This window comes from Lepeophtheirus salmonis, chromosome 7, assembly GCF_016086655.4.
Source record: "Lepeophtheirus salmonis chromosome 7, UVic_Lsal_1.4, whole genome shotgun sequence".
In the NCBI taxonomy this organism is placed as follows: domain Eukaryota; kingdom Metazoa; phylum Arthropoda; class Copepoda; order Siphonostomatoida; family Caligidae; genus Lepeophtheirus; species Lepeophtheirus salmonis.
This window is the reverse complement of record NC_052137.2, coordinates 18,181,465-18,201,310: the sequence shown is the minus strand read 5'-3', so window position 1 is coordinate 18,201,310 and position 19,846 is coordinate 18,181,465. Positions and strand designations below refer to the sequence as shown.

The 19,846-nt window shown below is 29.1% G+C and overlaps 1 protein-coding gene and 1 long non-coding RNA gene across 2 annotated transcripts in view; one reads left to right on the top strand and one right to left on the bottom strand.

The window, feature by feature from the left end:
* LOC121121295 (acetylcholine receptor subunit alpha-like 1) overlaps window positions 1-19,846 on the top strand; it is a 62,423-nt gene that overhangs the window by 20,626 nt on the left and 21,951 nt on the right. The window lies entirely within an intron of this gene.
* On the bottom strand, window positions 6,290-10,912 carry LOC139905929 (uncharacterized). The gene is made up of 2 exons (XR_011781081.1): window positions 8,130-10,912; window positions 6,290-7,837 (listed from the first exon to the last, which is right to left on the bottom strand). It is a non-coding gene; the product is annotated as an uncharacterized lncRNA (long non-coding RNA).

The following is a 19,846-nucleotide window of genomic DNA, read 5'->3' as shown; positions in this document are numbered from 1 at the left end:
AGTTTCTATTATAAGGATTTATGCTGGGATTCATGTATGTTATAAATAATTTCCAAAAAATTTTGTATTCAAAACTCCCTTTTAGAATTATTTTCTAAAAAATTTATATTTTTCTGAACAGGATTTGTGAAATTTTTAATATTTTGAGAATAGCAATGGATAATATATATTTCTTTCTAAAAAAAATTATTTTTTCTAAGTAACTATGAGTTTTTGAAATTTTTATGCGACAAAATTTTATATTTAAAATTTAATTTTAGAAATTTATTTCCAAAAAAATTATATATTGAGTGCAAATTTAGATTTGTGAATTTTTTTTCATAAAAATTTAATTTTTTGTGAACAAATCAGGATTTTGAAAATTTTTTAGAAAAAATTTAATATTTAATTATTTATATAAAATTTAATAATTCAAATTTGATTTTTAAAATTACTTTCAAACAATTTTATATTTCATAAATAATTTTTTTTAAGAAATTAAATTTTTTTTGAATGGCTATGGATTTTTGAATCTTTTTTCAAAAAAATAAAACATTGGGATTTTTTTTTTTGGCATTAGCAAAAACTTATCTAAATATTCATTAGAATTTACACTTAAAGTTGTCAAATTTGATCATCAGAATAAAAATAAATTAATTGACTAACTCTATTTGAACAAAAACAAGAAAAGGAGATATCAATATAAAAGAAAGCTATGTTGATTTATGTCAAAATCGGGTGTAGATGGTATTGTTGTTCCTATACGAACTATCATCAACATTGTTATCAACAAATTGTTCTGACTAACCCTTTGGATGTTCTGTAAATTACACTTAAATTATGCAAAATTGATCGTCACAATAACAGAATATCAAATCGACATATGTTATTTGAAAGACCATATCGTGGCCAATATAACACTTTAATACATATTAAGGTTATAAAGTATTGCTTAAACTCTTGTGAACTTGTCCCAGAAATTTGAATATTAAGCCTATATTTGCCTCAAATATGTCAATGAAATATTGAGTTGTATGTATTTACTTGTATATGTGTAGTAAAAAAATATATTTCTATTTTTTTCTCTTCATCATTTTTGTTCAAGATTGTTTGTATGTTGACACAACATAATTATATTGTTATTTTGCCATCAAATACGTGTGTATCTTAAAGAATAGGAGTGTATTGAGCTCAAAAAGAATAAAATAGGTAGATAAGAAGGTACATAAAAACTCGAATACATATATTTGAATACATCATTTTCATCCAATTCAATACATATTTCAAAATAATTTGCTTTTCACAGTTTTCAAACCCAATAAATGAAGGGGCTTATATTATATATAAGCATACTTTGTAAAAGGCAGACTGCTTAAAAACTTGTAGACAGAGGTACTGCTCCTGAGGGGTATATCCACAGATCTTGGGACTTTCGTTTGATTATATTTATTATATCTTTAAACTTTGTTTATCTAAAGCAAGGCTCAGAGCCCCAAGTCAGATGTGACTCTTTAGATGACTGCATCTGGCTTGCAGACAACTCTTTAATATAAAAATATCACACAAAAATATAGGTTAATTTTTTTTATGGATCTATTTTCTAAAAAAAAAAAGGTCATAGTTATATTGTTTTCAAGTGTGTCAATAAAAATTGAATGCAGCATATATGTTATACATTATATTAATAAGAATTAGAATTCAGAGACTTATTGTTCTTTAAAAGTGTTGGCCTAAATGAAATGCACAGATTTACTTGTACTTAGTGTTAAACATATTGTTTGGCTCTCATGGAATCACATTTAAAAATATGAGGCGTTCATAGTTCCCTCTGCAAAAAAAGTTCACCCCCTTGATCTAAAGCGTTAATAGTCAACTACTTATTTAGTCGTTTTCAACTCGTCCAGAACTCTTTCTTGTTTTGTCTGATTTTAACTGTTGCTAAACAATTAAATAGAACATATTGTGAAAATTTCTTATAAAATCGTTTATTTCCTCAAAATTTTTCATGCATATATTATTTAGCTAAAAACCCCAGAGGAGTTGACTCTTTGTGCCACTAAAGAAAATGAAGAAATATTAAATTTGTTTTTGGCAGCATAAAATTGAAGATGTCTAATAAAAACTTTACCAAAAATATGTTGATTTATAGCTCTCAGTTTCACTCATATTTTGGTTAATATTTTTGTCTTGGAGGATGACTACAATAAAAAACTTTCATTTATAAGATATAACACTTTTTAATCTCTTTTATTGGTTTTTTTTCACTATGATTCTAAAATTGTTTTGTAGCAAGAGTTACTTAATAATTAGTTTAGGGTTGTAATTTATAGAAACTTTTGTATGTAAAAATAAAAAGACTGACAATTTGCAGAATGTTCCAGAGGAGAACATCTTAGCTCGCATGATGTTTTATTAGATTAGATCCTAGCAGCTGTGAGATGAAAGAAATGACTACAATATAATTATAATTATTTTTTAAAAGTTATTTTAAATTGCAAACACAGTTACGAGAGTACTTCTTTTGAAACAATACTTTTAGTATCTTGCGTTAAGATATACATACAAACAATTTTACTATCAACTAAGCATTGAACGTATAACTGATAATGTTAAATGTGTTCTTTTTACCATTCAACAGTGCTAAAGACCGATACATCGGTCCTTTAGTGCTATAGTCCTAGATATTTTAATTTACTTCTCTCCTAGCTAGAATTGAAGAATATAAAAACGAAGAAAATATTTAACAAGGGCATACACAGGTGGGTTGAAGGGCGTTTAGCCCACCCCAAATTAAGGATTTTTTGTTCATCACTCCTATAATTGGGAGTGCCATAATGTATCACTCAATAAGTTACTGGCCTAACTAAAAATCATTTCTTTATAAAAATTCCGTTTTATTCATCAACATAGTCTCCTTCAAGAGTAATGCAGTCATTCCAAAGTTCCTCCAACATATATTCGTCCCTTTTGTAAAACAAATGGTATTTGTGATCCTAATTAATCTCAGTTTCGGTAATCTCTTCTTTAATCGAGCATTATTTTTTTTTATGTCCCCAAAAAGTCAATGGTTGTTGAGGTCCAATCTGGAGAGTACGGTAGCAAGAAAAACAAATTTCATGAATAATTCATCGAATTGTTTTTATGAATTTTTGATACAAGACATTGCCTCCTATGTGTGAAAAAAATAAATTGCATGTGGGGCTGTTTTTTCTTTATTCTGCTCTCAATCGAATAATGTAATATAATTTACACTATTATAGTTTTGTTTTTCTTAGAATAGTCTATGAACAAAATTCTATGCACAATATATGATTGCTATAATGTTGCGAGCAGACTTTTAAGTTTTTGGTCGCTTTAGACAACTTTTTCTGGCTGTGGTCCACTCAATTGATACTTTTCTTGATTCGAGTGGATATTGGTGGATCTATGTTTTATCCATTGTTACATGATGACGCAAGAAATCCTTTTTATTTCGCTTTCAGAACTCCAAACATTAGTAGTTTTTAGTAGACCTGTCTACTGTGTCCTCAAGACCTGACTCAGTGTTTTGAACATTTTCGCATGATGGTATAATCAAACACAGCATCCAGTTCGAAGTCAACAATTTCTTGCAAAATTGTACATTGCATCTGATATCTTTAAGGTATCGGCTATCTCACACTACTTTATTTTACAGTCTTTTAAAACTATTTTGTGGACAATTTATATGTTTTCCAAAATAACTGCTGGTTTTGTACTAACAGAGCATTAGAATCATTGGTGATTGTACGACCACGTTTAAATTCAGCATACCAATCGATAATATTTGATTTTTCTGGACCATATTGAGTTTAGAGTCAGTATTTAGCTTCATCAGTATTTTCCTTCTATCAAAAAACATTGTTTCATCAACAAAAGAAGTTTATTTCCTGAAAATTAAAAAACTGGGGTCACTAAAACGACTGTAATCTCTAAACTAACGGTTGGAATACAATGAAATTTTGACACGTCCTGTTTGAAAGTTAGGACTAATTGGAAACTACGTGAATCTATCAACATTGTAGCCATATATGTGTCATATCGGGGACTTATTAAGTGATGTTATATATATATGATAGATTGGTGATAGGCCTTTGTTTAACTTTAATCGAATTCAGACACCATCTCCATAAATGACATGAAAATGAGGATTTTAATCTAAAATTTCAAGTTTAATCAAGGTCTTTATCGACTTGTTTGTTGTTCTTAAAAGTAAACAACCTTTAACTAGTACTAAAAACTCCCTCAAACTTATTTCAAATTATGATCATAACAATAGCAAACATTATCTAACAATATCATCATGAAGTTTGTAGGAAAAAGTAATTATAAATTCTGATATTACATACATAGGAATTAAATCTCCTCTTATAAAAAAGAAAAAAGTTTATCTTGAATAAGATTAAGTTGGTGTGAAAATAATCTTACAAGAAATATACTTCATCGTCACTATTATAATATATAGAGTAATAATAACATAATTATAGGTATTTTTATTGTTTTAATCAAAATATAAATCGTCTACGAGGACACACATGGTACGTCAATATTATATCGATACATTTGAGTCAATTATAGGATTGGTTCTTAATTTCTGGGATGATATAAAGTACTCACGAATGTGAACTATAGATTAGAATCTTTTTTTTATTTTAAGAGAATAATGATATCCCCGAAATGGCTTATTTCAAATAAAATCTTCAATTCCTCATTCTTCTATTGTGACAATCAAGTTTGGGCACTTTAATCGCAATTTACAAGCTTGATTCATCAGTCATTTTAATCAACAACTACATATGAAATGGGGTATCAATTATATATAGGTATATGTTTTCTAAATAAGGATGAGGTGAGTCAACATAAAATCTATTTTGTTCAAAATTCAAGAATTAGAGAAAATTTGTGGCATGAGTTAATATACCCAAAAGTTTTAGCCATAATATTTAAACTTATTTTTGATTTAAGAAACTTATATTGGCTTTGATATAGTATGGATCAATTTTCATTTTTAGCTACTTTAAGTCTAGTTCACGACACACCCAAATGGTTACCTAAAATAATTTGTTGATAGAAATTGACGATAATTCGTACAGGAAAATGAATGTAATCCACACTACACTTTGAGAAAAATCATGATTTTATGTTGACAAGCTACATATTTAAATCTTATCCCTGGGATAATTTATTTATAATACCCATTTATTAATTAAAAACAATTTTTTCATTAACAAATGTATAATTAATCCTCCGTAACTGACGCGTGTACAGAGTGCGGACTCAAAACTTGTAAAAACATTTAATTACGATTGTACACCCCTTCACTAAAAGGGTTCATTACGCAACCAAAACGACAGCTGAGACAAAAATAAACAAATCTTTGTTTTTGTCCTATATCTTTAAGTGTAAAAATACGTCAAAACAACCAAAAATTCTGGAATCTACCCTGTGTTGGTATAAATGCACACAAATCTGCACATACCATTGAATTCCAGAAGTTCATTATAGCCCCATACTGTCCAGAAGATCCCAAAGTTCTGCAACAACAATATTGCTGACTTTTGGACTCACTCAATGTGCCCCTCTTCCAGCCTTTGACCTCAATTGTAGTTTGGGGTGTCTTATAGAAGAATGTATGACTCACCTCTCATCCTAATATGGACTTGCTCTTAGCTACCACCAAGCGTGGTACGCCATGTACACGACGTTCATCGTCAAGACCTGCCAATTTGTTCATGAGCGTGTACAGACTTTTATTGCTACTTGTGAAGGAGGACATAACGAATAAGAATTACAGCTAAATAAAGTATTCAAACATATCTCAAGTTTGTTTTGAGTTGTACTTCTTGTTTCTATAAAAATTCCCTTTTTCGTAATTTAGTCATGCTACTTTAAGTTTTGGGACACCAGACTGAACTTCCCTGAGTTTTTTAGCCACCCAAAGGTAAAAATATATTTAAGCAATATAAAAGTTTTTTAGTCCTTGGAGATTAAGTCAACTATATGCATAGGTTAAGAAACGAAATACTTTTTACCATAATATTTTCTACCTGTGTATTCATAATCAAAAATAGTAGTTGGACTGCTAAAAAATATGTAGATTTTACCATTATTTAAGTTTTGATGCTACTCAAAGTGATGTCTACATAAATAAAAAAATTTTATATTGTAAATCCTCTTGCAACTCCTCCTTTGTATCCTGCGATCCCCATAGGGGTCGCGAATCCGAATTTGGTAACTACTGGACAAGGGAAAAGATTACTTCTAGACTAATAAATGATTTTCACACAAGATATATACTGTACTAAATAAGACATCTTCCTTTTTATATTCATCGTTGAGGTAGATAAACAATAAGAACACATAGAAAACATTCTTTGAAACATCGATAATAAATTCCAAAAACTTGTTAACAAATCAAAAAATAATTAATTAAATATCATTCCTAAAAAATTGAATGCATGATGTATATGATAAATATGGAATATACAGAAGATGTAGCATAATTAGAAATCAAACAAGTTATTAGAGAGATATTTCAGTCTAAAAAAATGCTTAAAATTCTAATGACTGAAACATGAGTTAATATGGGAAAAAATATGTTCGGAAAATTTAATTTGCTTTCACGCAACCTATTTGTACTCTTTTTAATTTTGTTCTTCACAAATATACATTAAATTAGGGTCGGTTTATTAATTAATCATTCATTGATAAAAAAACTAGAAATACAACTAAACCACAAATGTTGCCCGTCAACCCAAAAGCTAGCTAGAATACTTCTTCTCAAAATTCATAGTTGATTATATTTGTATTCTTTGACAAATTATCGTTAATTTCGATCAACAAATTATTATTTTGAACCATTTGGAGGGACTGGAAATTTCACTTCAATTAGCTACAATTAATATCAAAAATTGATAAATGAAAATATTTTATTTGATAATAAACATATTGGGCACAATATAAGTAGTAAAGTAAATCGTGTGTATTTTCTGTTGGCCCATTTTTTGGAATTGGTAATCTGAAGAAAGAATTTTATTTTCCTTATCCGTTTTCATTATTATTTAATTCCTGAATAGTGAACTTCATTTTCTACTACATTCAATTATATTCAAAACCTAATTCAACATTCGTGTGTGCTCATTAAAGACGAAGAGTAACCTTCAGGATTTGTTGCAGATTTAAAATTGTAAGTCTTTGTTGGACTCAGTGTAGAATTGAAGATCAACATCGGAGTGTTAATTACCAATGTTCTTGTTTAATTCATTCAACCCCTCTTCCTTGCCACAGCTGATTGTAGCTGATCTAATTAAACCTGATGACAGCTAAGCTGCTCTCCTCTAAAAACATTCTTCAAACTGCCTGGACTACCATTTTGATTTTAGGTTTCTTTTTCTTAAACAAGTCCAAAATACACACGATTTTCCCCACTAAATAGAAGTCAAATAAAGTTAAAACTTAAGTTACAATGATTCGATAACATTAATTCATCCCACAAATTGGAATACAAAGCCTATATTTGACTCAAATATGTTTATGACCCATTGGTCTGACTGTATGCATATATGAAGTAAAAAATAATCTTCAGAAGCTATTTAAATGTAGGTTTTTACTGATAGTTAATTCTGAGATAAGAAGTAACTCATACAACAACTTTATCGTGATATTCACAAAGCTGAACGTATTTTATCTATAAAGAACCCTTAAGGAACCAACATCTGTTTCCATTCATTCATTTGTTAATCGCTTGGCAAAGTTCCAAATATTATTGGTCTATTTGAGATATTATTCATTGATGTCTCCTATGATGGCAACCCAACTCAAAAATCAATCAATACAGTTTCTGTAATGAGTAATGAAAATAAATAATGTCAATATAAAATTAAGGTGGAATTATTTTTATGAAAATCGATTAATGGGCTAAAATAATTAATTAAAGTCTACTTTTTAAGTTATATTAACATTTTTTTTTATTCGATGAGTAGGAGACCCGGTTTTTAACAGTTTTATTTCGTGTGGACAAAGTTAAAATTACTATGTTAAACAAAGTAAAAATTAGCTATGATTAAAAAACTGCTACTTCATGGGTCTGAAATTGTAAACGAATATCATCATAAAAAAGCTCAAAGCCTTACCTATAATAACATTATACCGACAAATATTTTCATGCAAAAGTCATCAATGTCTAAATGTCCCTCCAAAAAGTCGAATGATTAAGATGGTCCGCAGGATAATATTTTGGGAAGGTTTGGTTTTTGGAGGTTTAAAAAAAATCAAAAATTAGATTTTAAATTTAAAAATCCAAAATTCACAAAAAATTAAATTATTCAATCCGAAAGTTAGTTTACTAAAACATTAGAAAATATCGTTATTTATACATCAATTACTCTCAAATTCTGTATAGAATCCTCATATACTTTTAATTATATAAACTAAAGAGTTCCAACATAGAATATATAACCAAATGTAAAATACAGTGAGGATCGAACATAAAAATACTTCATGTTGTTAACATACATATGCATTACTACTACAATTTGAATGTTTTGTTCAACTACGATGGGATCAGTTCCTTCTTCACATCATCCCTCTTGTTTTTTATTGCTATGGATTTATGTATAAATAACTACAATTTCCATTGTTTTTATCCCTCTTTTCGGCTTCAAGAAAATTATCTTTCTTTTGAATAGCGTAAGCACTCTACTTATGTAATTTATCTCAATGTATAGCCTCCCTAAATTCATTCTTTCAACTGAATTATAGCTTTAAACCAAGCAGCGAAACGCAACCGAGGAGATACAATAATACAACGTTTTAAGTACTAATTTGCAAGATTGCCTCTTTTCATATAAGGTCAATCTGTCATTTTTCTTACAACTTACGTAGGCTGGTATGTAACAAAGAGAGTGATTGATGAAAGCTTGCTTACTCATACTCTAAAATTGCTGTGGGGAAAGAGGAAATTATTTTATTCTTTGATTTTTCCTTTTTTAAATTTCCCACCAAAAAGAAGAGGCCGGAGTTTTCAATATACATTTATAATCTATTGATTGTTATTATAATAACAAATGCATGATTTAAAATTCAATGGTCAATTATTTTCAAAGTTGGGAACTAGGACTCGAGACTTTACTAGGACTTCATAGTATAATATAAAATATATATTTTTACATTAATTATATATGAAAAAATAACACAGAATAAACATCATAATCTTTGAACTAGAATAAACAAATTATTATGTTCACAAAACTCCATATTACAAAAATCTTCTCTAGTTAAGCAAAGTTCGTCTTCCAGACTTCGAATGAGTATCTTCTAAAAAGAAAAATATATTAGATAACATCATAACTCCTAATTATATCCCCAAATAATAACTAAACAATACCTGCGGCGAAGAAAAAAGTTTATGTGTGTTACATTTTTCAGCAATTGATCATGTGGGGCCTTTTTTCGCTACATGGTTTAAAGTTTTTAACTGAATTAACATGTTTAACTCTCTGAAGAAAAGAAAAGTTATATACGGCATAAGGGAAAACCGAAATATCATCGGGGGTATCATAAAAAACAAAATCTTGCTTGGGGAAAATATATTACAACAATCAGGTATCTCTTGGTGCTCAAGGCTCTTCTACCTACTTGGTTTTAAAGATTTAGCTTTTGCCTCAGCTCACGGTATTCAAGGCATAGTCTTGGTTTCGAGAGGATTCCGGTATGAATGAAGGGAATATGAATTTGCTTGTGTAGTCACCAAATTGTACTGTGAATATATAGATAATCGGTAAAATCAATTTAATAAAAGATTCTATAATAGTTGGTGTACTCTCACTATAGAAAATGACAAACCCAATTTTGAGGAAAATAGTTAAAAGGTTGAATATTAGATAGAGAAGGATGGCTCTATCCATGATGGAGCGATCAAGTGATTTCCTCAGCTTGAGGAACAGTATAATGAGTATGCTCATACTCAAAATAAGCTCAAGCGTAGATTGTATAAATTCCAACATGACATCTGAAAAATCTATACTTGTCAATAATATCAAAACGGCATTAAAGTGTGATACAAAAATGATGAACATCACATTTCTTATCTTGGGAGTTGAAACGGAATCCATTTGCAGAACCCTGTGCACTCCAAGGGCAATAATATAAACCTCTCGCATTTGAAAAACATACCAGACCAGGAAACGATTAACTTTGAATAGTCGTAAACCCATGGAGTAATGATGAAGAGAATAAAATTGTAGGATGTCTGACACACTTAACAGAACAAATAAACCAAATTCTAATTTATAAGTCCAATTTGGATCTTTTTTGTTGAATCTTAGGTAAGAGTGCATGTAGCAGGCAAGACATGCGATTAAAAAGATATAGGAACAAATGGAATCAACGACCAGAGCCCTTGTTACAAATCGAATCATTTTTTATTGGACTTCTTATGTCGATTTCCTTTATAGCACTACTGAAAAAATTGTCAAACTATGAACGAATTAAAAAAATAATTGATTATAAATAGTACAAATATATATTTTATGTCACGTTTAACACTCAACATGACAATATTGAACACGTGCCAATAACATACGACTCTTATGAAATGAGTCACAATTTCATAGTGTGTAAAGAGTTGATAAAGACTTTAAAGTAGGGCGAGACCCGGGATAGTTACAACACTTTTTGTTTTTAGTTCATTTAGCTGGAGCTGGTTTGACTCGGATATAAATAAATGATTCAACAAATGTTGCAACTTTACTTGTAGAAGGGGACACTTAAAAATCGATTTTAATGTAGAAATTAAGACAATTAGACTAAATCATGTTTTTTTGAGGAATAAAAAACTAAACCTTCAAATATGTTCATATATATTAACTATCAATATACTACCTATATAGCAGATTGAGAAATGAGGCCCGGGGGCGTCCGCAGGAATGTATATATATATTTTTTTTTTTTGGGGGTGGGGGGGATGGATTTTTTGAAAATCCACAAAATCGAAATTGTTTAGAAACAAATTTGAAAAAATATATATTATTCAAAAAAAAAAAAATTTTTTGAAAAAAAATAGAAATAGAAATATTAAATTTTTATTTAAAAAATATCAAAAATCCACAACGATTCCTAAAAAGTTCAAAAATCCACAACGATTCCTAAAAAGTTCAAAAATCCACAACGATTCCTAAAAAATTGAATTTTATAAAAAAAACAAATCAAATTTTAAACATTTTGAAACAAAAATTCAAACTTCAAATTTTTTGAAACAAAAATTCAAATATTAAATTTTTCTATCCAAAAAGCAAAAATTCCTTAATGTGGGGAGGGCTACACGCCCTTAAGCCCACCCCTTGCGGACACCCCTGGGCCTGTCAACAAAAAAACCAGATAGAATATTTTTTCTCAAAATAAAGTTATGGATCAATTTTGTTCAAACTTATTACAAACACTATATATGGTCACAGTAAGCGGCCAATAAATTTTGAGAGGTGTATGTAACACAATACGGGGAAAAAAATACTGGACCATAACTTCTGAACAAAATTGAGACACACAACTAATTTGATTTTAGGTGCATGTTTGGTGCTCAATCCAATATCCATTCTAGTTACATTTGTATTTTGTCGACAAAACGTCGTCAATTTCTATCAACAAATTATTCTTATGAGTCCTTTGGTTGTGCAGCAAATTTCATTATTCAAGTAGCAAAGATTGATCGTCACAATAAAATAATGAGGAACTGATGGATTTTATTTGAAAAGGGCCATATTGGTGACAATATAAGTCTCTCAAATCGAATAAAGATTTCAAACTATAACAAAATTTCTAGGGTATCTTATCTTGTATCATAAATTAAAAAAATAAGCCTATAGTATATCCAAATATGTCTATGAAAAATTGGCCTGTATGGTTATATGAAATAAATAAATAAATTGGGATTTTCTCTGTTTCTTGATTTTTTGTTCAAAATTGTTTTTATATTAAATCACAACATTTTAATGCTATTGCATGCTTTAATTGTCCTTGGTCTCCCCTACCCATAGAGAATTGCTACCCTATGGACTATGGCACAAATTTATTAATATAAAATTACTACGCTTTCATTGATAGAAGTTGTAACTAACTTCCATATGAATGATTAACGATTATAAAATGTACTTACGGACCTCTTCAAATTAGACTTTTCATTAAACATATGCAAACTAATATTATTCCCAGTTTCAAAGGTCTAAACTAACTAACTATATAAATAACTTTGATTTTGAACATTGGATATGCCGACCGAAAGAGTAATTTAGCTTCCTTGATGATGTTTTCTTCAATGCTACAAAATTCGAAATATGTTGTCTTTTACTGTAGCTACATATAAATTGGTGCTATTGCATTGAAAATGGTACCAAATGAAAGGAAAATTAATTATCTTGAATATGAAAGTAAACAAATCATTATTTATGGAAGCTTTGACTATTCCTAATCAACCAACTTACTTATTTCTTATGTTTGGAAGGGATAACATCATATGCCAAGTAATTTTATCTACAAAATGTTGCATTTAATACACATGTTTAATGAGATAACATCAACAGATATTCTAATGATAATGAACACTTCCAACTAAAATCGATCACCACTCGCATGGCACACATGTCAGGTCACAACAAAGTGTCTGAGAAGAAGTTTAGTCTAAGAAAAGCTTCTGAGAACAAGGAGAATGTATAATCATTCACTTATGATAACTAATAAGTCATATTTCAAGAAATACTCGAATTTGAAGTACAGGAGGGACGAGCAATCACTGTTTAAACTTTGCATGACGTCATTGAACCGTGTTCATTTTTTTTGAAGACCCATATCAGGTCATAAGCAATATACATGTAAAATCGGTCAAGAATTTCAAATAAAAACCGATTTTTTGTGACTAAAAAGACGGAATTGTTCTTTTGTACCGGTTTAAGACAAACTTCTTTAAAAGCCCGATTTTTTTCAATCAAACAAAAATCATAACTGTTTCAAACTGGTCTAGAATTTCCAAATAGAATCGTCCTTACCTCTTTTGTATCTCACAACCTTTTCTCCAAAAACAAACAGCAAAAAATGTCCAAAATCCTTTGGGAGTTGGCCAATTCTTCCCATCTATGAAATTATTATTTAATAATTGTCGGAAATTGTTCACAGCTTAATAAGGGATATTTCTTACTCAACCAATCATCGTTCAGAACACTGATTTGGAGAAAAGAAGTACAAAAATTGGCAGCTGACAACAAAATATAAAATATTTTTTTGTGTTAGCAGAGTAGTTCCATGTGAAGGACAAAAAAAAGTAGGCTAATGATAGAAAAATATCTTATTTTTTCCATTGTAATAGATAATTTATTGTCTACAACATGAAAATAAGATTGTTTCACGTTGTAACAATATATTTTTAATATACCTATTTAGCGTATGGTATACCAATAAAACTAGGTATTAGAGGGATAGTATTTTGATAAAGAGTTAGGTTGAAGTTATTTTATTAGTTGGTCCCATTTTGATATCCAATTGTGCTATTATTTGAGCCTCCAAAATGAACTAATTCAACCATGTTTACGTCACATGAAAACGCTCTATATAGATTTCACGCATTGAATTACGCAATACGCACATTCTTTGTGAGGCTGCTATGGTATTGAGTCTTGAAAAAACATACTCCACAATTACGTATGAGAAAAATTGCAAGGTATACGTACCTGGCATATATTAATGCAAAAATATAATCATTTTTCTTTTCAGTGAAGGATTTAATAAATATACATATGTAGTAAACTCTAGTATATATTATATAGTAGTTTGATCTGAAAGGATGTTGCACTTGTACATATTAATTGCATTGAATTATATCTTATTCCTCCTGTGCCTTGCCTGCTATATGCACTCCTATATGAGACTAAAAGAAGATGACGATTTTTGGACTTACAGACTTCAATTTATGTTTTTTGTGATAGTGTCTGCTTCAAGTTATGTAAAATTAATTCTTAACCATGTATTCCGCATTGATATTGCCGGAAGTTACCTTAATGGATTGATAATGGGCTACATTTTGGCTCTTGGAGTGAATAGAATCTTTGAAATTGAGTCACTCTTATCCTTCAGTACCCGAAAAATATTATTTTTAGTCTTTGTACTGTTATTCAAAGTCCCTTTCATATGTATTATTCGAATTGATCCACGCACCATCTATATCCTAAACGGAGTGCATTATGGGTTGATCATTACAGGGAGTCTGGTCATTTTTGTTGTCTTATATTTAAAACTCAAAAAGGAATCCACTCACACCATCATGGACAGAGCAATCCTCATTTACTTGCTTCACAATACTTGTGTTTCCTTAATAAATATGACACTGTACTACTTAGAAATACCATTTAAAGAAATAATCATCTCGTACTTTCGGTATGTGGCTCCAGTATTTCTTACTATTATTTATCTGAGCACGGTTCAATTCTACAACTCCACTAGAATGTGTATATTTCCATCATTCGTTCCCATCCCTAAGAAGGATATATCCATGATAAATGAAGTTTAGTATTCAGTTGCTTTAAATTAATAATTAAAATATATTTATTCATCTACTTTAAAAAAAAGTTACTTATCAGTATTTATAAGTATAATTTGTCTCTGTTACATTAACAAAGTTAAAACTTTCTTCAATAAAGTCATCTTGCTGTTTTCTATCATATCACTGTGTAGTATCATTGTTGATTTAGTTTTGGTATAAAGAAAATTTATTGCCTCCAATTGAATATGTGAAAATTGTCTAAATTTTTGGGAGTGTACATCAAAAAGAAAATTTTATTTTGACAAATTTAAGAAACAACATATCTGCTTACAGAGCTCATTATTAACACTATAGTGCGCCCTGCTTCTAAAAACTTTTGAATTTCCAAAATAAGGATTAAATTATTAAATGGATTCCTAATATTTTGCAAATTACCAACATATATATTTTTGTAAATGTATGTTCTCGAAGATTTCCATATTTTTCACATCTCTAGCTAGAACAAGGATTCTCACTGACATCATAATTTTCATCATAATTGAAGAAAACACCATATTGGGGGCTTTTAGTTAATATTTTTACTATATAAAATGGACACATTTCCTATAAATCTTGATTAAACTCCATCATTTTGAATAAAAAAGACTTAATATAGGGTTTGAATACTACTTCATGTCAATGAAAATACTGACATTTGAATTAAATCAAATTAAAATGTTGAACAAATCCCAGTAAAATAGCTAGATTTGTATCTACTTATATATAGATTTTTTTTTTACCGATTATGGACGAGAAAAGTATGACAATTAGAGAAAAATATCTTATTTTTTCCATATTTGAATATATTTTAGGGACAGATATATAATAAAATTTAGGAATACAAATTTTTATCGACAATAAGGTTTAAATGCATGTATTTATTGGTCCCATTTTGACATACAGGAGTTCACTAGTGTCCATTATATTAATGGAAAAAGGGTTTTCATAGTTGTAAAACTTGGTTGTTAAGCCCACCCATAATGGCCCACTTCAATAATAATGACATTCGTGAAAATTATCTTTACACATACATGACCATTGAAGTCATGATTTTTATTTGAGAGGAGAGTGGGGTTTTTATCAAAATCTTTAAACGTTTTGACAGAATTATTGTTTATAAATGCAAAATTTGATCAATAAAATAAAAGGTTCAATATCTAAACTGTGATAACAAAAATAATTAAGGGGGAAAAAAACGTTGTATTTTGGACAATGAAGATGGGTTTTGTATATTAAACAGAAAGATTTTATTTATACTTTTGAATTAAAAAGAGGTTTTGTGATCACAAAACCTAAAAAAAATCCGACAATTATATAAATTGTATTTTGAAATTAACAATATTAAGATGTATAATCTATTTTGATTTATTTTTATCAAAGAATTATGGCGTATTAATATAACATTGTCAATCTTTGAGCGGTCAAAGTCTTTAAAAATACATCGTAATTGATGGATTTTATGCTCACAAAATCCCTCTTTAAATAAAAAACTTATCTTTAATTCCAAATTTTGCAACAAGTTATTGTTAGTTTATTTATTAAATTAAAATATTTTATAGGGATGATCCTTTCTTGACGTTAAAATACACTGATTTTAACTTATATAAATTCTAAGTTTTATAAATTAACTTATTTAACAAATTATTTAAGAAAAATTTTGCAACAAATAATAAAAATATTATATGTTCATGATTTATGCATCTCCTTTAATAGTTTCTTCGAAATCAAAAGTAGATATTTAAGAAATGATTGTATTATTAAAAATTTGCAACATCAACAATTATAAATTTTTTTTTCTAAGAACCTAATATTTCTTTGTTAAAACAAATAATATTATAAAAAATAAATATCTCAGTAGTTCTAATAAAAATAGAAATATTAACAATAACACTATCTTTGGTAAATGGGTTCATTTAAAGATCACTCCTTCTGAAAAAAACTACTAGATGGAGCCAGTTAAACATTTTAAAAGATTAATTTTTACAAGATCAAATCCAGTTAAAGTTAGTATTGTGACTTTTGTCATTAATTTGGACCAGTCCAGTCGTGGGTAAGGAGCTGTCATACCAGTCCTTGGGACTGTGAGTACTTGAACTGATTGCAAAGAAAAATAAATAAGTTGAATACGTCATCAAGGACCGAACTTTTTAAGTTTTATGACTGATATGCAGGACTGAACTGGACCTCACTACGACTGAACTGGAAGTGACTGTAGTCTTCAATCCTAATTATGAACTTAACAATACTAGTTAAAGTAAGTAATTATTTTGCAACTCCATTTAGAACTCCCATACTCATAGAAAGCGAATAATGAAGGATTTTGTTAAAACTAATGTTGTAAGTGCGTGCTTTTGCGTTGTGATGTATTCGATCCAAGTAGTCTTCTCCAACAAGTATTTTGCTCTGATTAAAGTCAATTTTATAATTGCGAACATATTCAGGAAAATTTTCCCTTCTTTTATCACACCATGTGGGTTGAACAAGAACCATGCCTACTTACATTTGTTTAAACCCACCAAGTGCCATAAGTTTTTCGCTAACTTCTTTTTTTTAACAATTTTTCACACCCAGTGATGTAATTTAGACATTTATCAATTTATCGACATCCAATACAGTGGCTTCCACAGGGGGTGGGCTGGTGGGACTGAAGCTTCTCCACACGCAGTTTAAGAATTTTTTATTTTCTACTAGAAAATTTTAAATTTGTAATTTAATTTTTTTTTTTTTTTCCAAAAATTTATTTTTCTGTGAAAAGCTTTGGATTTAAAAAAAAAAATTCCTACTAACTTAGATTTTGTAAATAGCTGTGGATTTTTGGAAATTTTTTTCCAACCCATTTATTTTCAAAAAAAACCAAAAAAAATATTCAAAAACAAGTCTAACACACCCCCCCCTCCCCAAATATAATCCTGCGAAGTCCCTGCCAATATGCAATGTTTTGTGATGAAGCAACAAAGAGTATTTTTCGGAGAAAAACAGTCCTTTGCGTTGGAAGGAGTTACAATATTTGCATGTTGAAGTATAAATTTTGAAAAAAAATGTAGTACATTTTGGCGTACCTAAATCAAACCAGTTCCGGCTAATTGAGCAATAAGTAAAACCTGTTGCAATTGTCTCAAGTCTCCTCTATTAAATTTTTAAACATATATGTAGTATGTCATCATGAAATCTCGTTGGAATTTTTTCAATGAAAATCTATGAGTTAGTTAAAATAACCGATCAAGTTCTACTTTTTAAATTATATTAACAATTTTTTTGATTCGTTGGGTATATGTCAGGGTTTTTATATACGTCTGATCAAAATTCAATCTTCAATGTTAATCTTAGAAATGGATTTAAGAAATAACGACTTCTAAGACCTTAAATTTAAAAATAAGGAGCTTCATGTAACAGCTCAAAACCTTATCTATTAATGTTTTGCTGATATAAAGTTGCGTAATGGCCTTTAAAAAAGCATATGATCATTTCTTATGGAGTGAAATAGATGGAAAAAGAAAGATTTTTTTTCTCAATTTCTTCTTTTTATTGCAGCCTACTTTTATGTTGGAATATCACATATATGCATGTTTAGGAAATGTATCTATACAATTCAAAAAACCATCAATTTCATTCAAAATATTCATGAATATTTATATACTATATGCATACATTAAAAAACTTGTCAAAAATTAATTTTTAGGCATAAAATGGAGGGGGAAGATTTCAACTTATGTATTATCGTTTCCCCATAGGATTTCTCTCTTGGGAATCCGTTTTCTTGGGATTTCTTGAGGTTTTATAACTGCATGGGGAGATTCCAGTTAATGCTGCATTTAATTATTTCGAATTATAAGCTACATTTAATTATATATACAATATATGAAATTAAATGCTTAATCGTTCATATTGAAGAATCATTGCCTTTAAAGAATTTACAACTACAATTTTAGACGATCCTAGTACTTTTTTTCTTTAACAAAAATTCATGCGTAGACAGTTTGGTGGACAGACACTTTTTAAATATACAAAATATATGTAATGATAAAAAGTGAATACTATATAATTATGATTTGCATTTATGTTACACTCATTTTAAACGATAAAATGTTAATTATTAGCCACAAATTGTAATCCAAAAAATCCAATTTTTTAGAAACAAATTTCAAAAATAAAGTTTTTTGGAAAAAAAACTACAATAAATCACAGATATTGACAAATAATTAAATTTTTGCAAAAAAAATTCAAATCTTAAATTTTTGGAGAAAAATTTCAAAAATCTATGGTTCGTCACAGAAAATTAAATTTTTTATCCATATATTGGGAGTTATAGAGTCAGAGACGATAATTAATGAATGAACACTTAAACATTGTAACCCGTGGTAATTAATCATATATTTTATCTTTTAAAATTGGAGTACCATGAATTGTATCATAATTATATACTATTGCAGGATGAATCATCATATAGCTTATTTTTTATTATTTTCGGTAAAATGTGTATTTGTCAATTTATAAATTCGGTTCTAGAACCACCAAGGAAAGGGTTTGCCCTTGTTTTGTGTTTCGGTCTGGAAGTCCTAGACCGGTCTAAAACCGTTATATTTTTGTTGGACCGAACTAATTCGATGCAATAAAAAAGCTCTGTCTGTACCGGTCTCATATAAAAATTCGGCCTAAATTGGTCCAAAGGAAAAGTCGGGTCCAGATCGGTCCGAAGAAAAAATTAGGTCTAGTTCGATACGAAAAAAATTGATCTAGACCGATTTTACAGATAAATTGTTTATAACATGACATCATTTTTTTCAGTACAATGACATTATAAGAAGTTTAAACAGAGATTTTGATACCGCCATCTCTTCTATGTATACAGTATTTGTTCTGGAACTAAACGTGTACTTCTGAGGATTTTTGAAAAAAATGAATGACAGTTGATCTAGAAAAAAAAATTGGTCTCTAATAAAGTATGAGACCGACAAAAATCGGTCCATTAAGTGAAACCGAATTAAAATCGGTCTACAAAGAGAGACCGAAAAAATAGGTCTACGGTCTTAGACCGTAGTATGGACCGAAAAATTGGTACAAATTGGTCTAGAAAAAATCACTTAAGACCGAAAAAAAAATTGGAGTCTCAACACTAGTCTCCATGTTGTCACCTTTATTTTTTAATGCAATCTCTTCTCTGAAAAGAAACAGCAAGAAGGACCAAAATCAGTTGCTAGTTAGTCCAGTCTTCCCAACTTTGAATCAGTACTCAATAATTGTTGAGAATTGTTTACCTCTTAACATAAGCTAATTCAAATTCAACCA